At 33.9% G+C, this 5,088-nt stretch overlaps 1 long non-coding RNA gene across 1 annotated transcript; it reads right to left on the bottom strand.

The window, feature by feature from the left end:
* Window positions 1–6: 6 nt before the first annotated feature.
* LOC134254001 (uncharacterized) lies at window positions 7–2,558 on the bottom strand. The gene is made up of 3 exons (XR_009989219.1): window positions 2,521–2,558; window positions 358–524; window positions 7–37 (listed from the first exon to the last, which is right to left on the bottom strand). It is a non-coding gene; the product is annotated as an uncharacterized LOC134254001 (long non-coding RNA).
* Between the last annotated feature and the right edge of the window lie 2,530 nt (window positions 2,559–5,088).

Genomic DNA, 5,088 nt, shown 5'->3' on the forward strand with positions numbered 1-5,088 from the left:
ATATTGAACCAGCATCAGCCGCCAACATGCAACAGACCTGCAACAAGATGGGGAAATTATAACCGATGTAAATAAAAACAGTATGAAGAAAATTTGGACGAACATTCAAGAACTTATAATGAAAAATGTGGACTTCCGGATACCCCCATCATGCAGAATGGAAGGAGATGCTTGGTACAATAATGCCGCATTCAGTGCCATTGAAAAAAAAACCATTCCAAGCTGCGACCCAAGTGACTTATACACCATAGGTGAAAATGTAACTCAGAGGTAAAATGTGGTTGCAGTTTTCTGTGGGAATAAACTTTGTAAGAAAGGCGCACACCTACATGTACGAAGCAAAGGAAAGGAAGTTACCTGTCCAGGACATGAAGACTGCACTGCAACCATTCCTCCTGAGACCACCATTGGAGATGAGAAGAGATGGGCCACTAATTGTGTTGGTGAGTTACTAAGTGATGACCGTCCACTAATCATATCCCATTTCACCAATGATGGAGACAGTGCCGCTGCATCTGGTGCATCTGAAAAACCAATCTCCTATGCAGAGTTGTAGTTCTTTCCTCTCTCAGACACCTCTGCAATGGGCTCACGTCAAGAGTTTTGACATAACGTATAAAACGTGATATTTGCAGGATTATTTCAAATTAAATTAATAATTCTGGATTTATTGAGTAGATATCTATCTCAAAACTTAGACATAAGCATAAAAATTGAATTATAATGAATTAGAATAAACGCACTATTTCTCGTGTTTATCACTGTGATATACGCGAGCCAACGACACAGAGGTGAATGTATGATTTAAGCCCATGGTAGAGAGTAAAAATGAAAAACAAGGACATCCAAGAGAGTGCTTCGATGCATTGAAACCTTAAAGAGTTGTGTTTATTTTTTGACTCTAAAGGAATTAAGAAAACATTGGCATAAGGTTTTTCAGCATAAAAACATATTTCCGATTAAGATTGACCATAGGCCATTAAATAAGAGCACGTATACATGAAGAGAAGATTTGTGTGTTGGACCTAAAGCTTCGATGCAGCACAGATCAGTACGAGAATTGCTACAAAACTACTCCGGCGACTCAAGAGAGAGAGAGTGCTATGACTGTGGTTGGTTCTCTAATAAACTGCTACCAGGGAGAGTGCGTTAAGTCCTGTCAACTTTATTTCTTTTCCTGTTGTGGATTGAAAAGCTGATAAGTGGAAATCTTCAGTGTTGCCTAGTGACTTTAAATTAAACATAACAAAAAAAGACAAATGTTTGTTAAAAGACTCTATAAATTTGACTTTAGGACAAAATAATCTTGACAGAATCAAATATCATACTTTTACACAAAAATCTGAATCTGTAAATAGGATATATCTAAAATCAAATCCAAATTGTATAGTAGTAGAAATTTGAAAGTAGAATACATATAAGTTGTGCACTCACCGAATAGGGGAACGCTGGAACTTTGTAAACTGTCGGGGCACCTGTTTAAAAAGGAAGTAGAGTGGGCCGTCATCTAAAACAACAACAAAATAGACAAAATTACTTTAAAATGAAACAAAAACTGTTAAAATGTAAATCTCTAAAAAAAAAATATATAACAGATCTAAAAGATGTCAGCTGTATGATAAAAAATCTAGAGACACTTACAGTAAAACATTTAAAACAGATTCAAAATTAAAAAAGAAGTTGTAAGACTGTGAAGGGGGGGGGGGCATTGCTGATATGTACATGCATTTCAAATGTATAAAATTTGTATTTAAAATATATTTTGTGAATTGCCTTACATGTATTAATTTATTTTATGGTTCATTATGCACTAATTCTTTCCAAATGTGTAAATGGGGAAAATGTGGTCATGTGAACAAAGGAAATTTATTTACCTGTCCATGTGTAAAACGTGCAACCATTTTCTTATACTGAGAGACCATTGTAGATGTAAAAATGTTATAATGTGTTGGTATTATTAAGCTCATTAACATTATTTCAATTCAAAAATCTTGTTTTTCTTACCTGTGTGATGTTCACAACAAAGGTTACAGAGGTGATTTTAAATATTTCCATTTAATTTTTTTCCCTCTGTTATAACTCTTTGAAAGTTACATGAGTTTATTTCTTGATAATTCTGCCGATTATGTAAATTAAATAAATAATTCAGGATTTAAGGAGGCCTAGATATCATGCAAATCTTCGACATGCATAAAAATTGAATTATGTCTGACGCTAAGGAGAAAATAATATGCATGTAAATGTCGTGCGGCTATCCTTTGTGATATTGCCAATCAGTGGTGAATGTACGACTATTAGAATTGCATGGAAAACAAGGACATGTAATTGAAATAAAGACTTGTGTCATTTTTTTGACATCTCAAAGAAAAAGTGCTAAATCTACAATTTCAGCAGTCACAATTGAAAGAACCAAGGCCATTATAAGAGAATGCATGAAGAGAGGATTTGCCTTGGACCTAAAGCTTCGATGCAGCACAGATCAGTGCGACAATTGCTACAAACACTACTCCGGCGACTCACCTTTGATGAAGCGTGCTATGTCTACTGTGGTTGGTTCCCTAATAAACTGCTACCAAGATGATGCGTTAAGTCATGTACTTTATTTCTTTTCTCTGTTGTGGATTGAAAAGCTGCAAGGGAAATGCATTCAGTTTTGCCTAGTAATTGAACTTTAAATCAAGGGGATAAAACTCCTGAAATGTTGTGAAAAGACTCTATAAATTTTCTTTAGGACAAATATCTTGACTCAAATATCATACTTGTACACAAAAATCTGAATCTCTAAATAGGACATACGTAAAATCAAATCCAAATTGTATAACAAGTAGTAGAACTTTGTCTCACACACCTGTTTTAAAAGGAAGTAGAGTGGGCTGTCATCTAAAACAACAACAAAATAGACAAAATTACTTTAAAATGAAACAAAAACTGTTAAAATATAAATCCCTAAAAAAAATATATAACAGATATAAAAGATATCAGCTGTATGATAAAAAATCTAGAGACACTTACAGTAAAACATTTAAAACAGATTCAAAATTAAAAAAGAAGTTGTAAGACTTTGAAAGGGGGGCATTGCTAATATGTACATGCATTTAAAATGTATTAAATTTGTATTTAAAATATATTTTGTGAATTGCCTTACATGTATTAATTTATTTTATGGTTCATTATGCACTAATTCTTTCCAAATGTGTAAATGGGGAAAATGTGGTCATGTGAACAAATTGTATTTATTTATTGTATGTGTAAAACGTGACATTTTCTTATACGAGAGAGTCTGTACATGTAAAAATGTTATATGCTTTATAACGCTCATTAAAATTATTTCAATTAAAAATCTTGTTTTTCTTACTTGTGTGATGTACTCAACAAAGGTTATAGAGGTGATTGGTAAATATTTCCATTTTTAATTTTTTTTTCTCTGTGATAACTCTTTGAAAGTTAGGGGACGACCATTTCATTCTAAAGGGGGGGGGGGGGGGCTGGCAGATTTTGGAAATAAATAATATGTCCCTGAAAATGTTGAAAATAAATAATTTTTCCTCCACTACAGAGAAAATAAATAACTGACCTTGATTCTAATAATCCAAAATATTGTAAAAATACCTTTTTATTTACGTGTAATTTAATCTCAAAAGTCTTCAATTCAAAAAAATTTTTGGCTCGCTTCCCTCGCCATTTTATTAGAACCAAATAGTATTTAAAATCAAATTACTAGACTGGATACTTTAGTCAGTTTATCAACAAAACAATGTGCACTTAGTAGGTGTGATGATTAACTTTAAATACAAACCAAATCTTATAACCACAAAAGATAAATTTTCTTGTCGAATAATTTTACTTTCCAGATAAATTAATACAAAATATACACACAAGGGGGGCGTACATGTGCCATTTTTAACAAACCAACGGAGCCCAATAAGCTTCACTACCCCAGGTCATCCCTTAAAATTTCAAAGTATGATACGAATAATAATAATGCCATACTTTTTTGACAATACCAATATTTTTGTGCCTAGTTTTACTCTTAAAATACACAAAAACCTGAGAGCTTTAGGGGGATTTCTGGGCCCTTTTTATTCGTATGATATGACTTAATAATGTCATTTTTTGGTACACATCTAACCAATTTCTACAAAAGTTTTACTCTTATACAATTAAAAAACCCAAAAACTTCATATGCTCCCAAAACTTACTTCATTCAAAGTACGGTATGAACACAGTAATTATTCATACTTTGGTTCATAATAACCAATACCATTATAATAGTGCCTGGTTTTACTCTTAAAATACACTAAACCCCAAGAGCTTCGGGGGTGAAAATGGGGGTTTACTCCCTTGGCCTCCTGTTTAGGGCTTCTATTCCCCAACCCACTGGGGCCCTTACGGCGGCCCCAGACCTCTTGCCTAAACAAAATTATACCTGTCCCCTCCCCAAATCCTGTATCCGAATATGGTATTATAATGATTAGTCGTTTAGAATCAATTGACCAAGATATGGTAAAACATAGAAGAAAATAAATAATCTGTCCTTGATAATCTTGAAAATAAATAATCTGTTCGACAGGCATGAAAATAAATAAACCATCTCAAAAAAATTTGCCAAAAGGATCAAATGGTCGTCCCCTTAGGGGAGTTTATTTCTTGATAATTCTGCCGGAATGTAAATTAGGCAGGTCGATAGTTCAGGAGCTAAGGAGGCCGAATACTCATGCAAATCTGGTGCGCATATGTCTCTGTGTCTGACGCTAAAGGAGACCAAATATGCATGTAAATCTCGTGCGGCTGCCTTTGTGTTTGCTGTCAGTGGGCGACGACATTTGGAATTGGCATGGAAGTCCTCGTGTAATTGAAATCGATTAGTCTACATTTTTAAAGTCTAAATATACAATTTTATTTCACTATGAAATGGAAATATAAGGAATCACTGTCTAGTTAGTATAGTATGCCAGGGACATCAACGATAGTGGGAAACATGGGATAATTTATGTATAACTGGCTTCGCCCGTTATGCAAATTATCCCATGTTTCCCACTGTCGTTGATGCCCTGGCATACTAAACTAACAAGACAGTGATTCCTTAAG

This window comes from Saccostrea cucullata, unplaced genomic scaffold (genome assembly GCF_032062105.1).
Source record: "Saccostrea cucullata isolate Sc308-1 unplaced genomic scaffold, CSIRO_AGI_Scuc_v1 ctg4055, whole genome shotgun sequence".
Classification (NCBI taxonomy): Eukaryota; Metazoa; Mollusca; class Bivalvia; order Ostreida; family Ostreidae; genus Saccostrea; species Saccostrea cuccullata.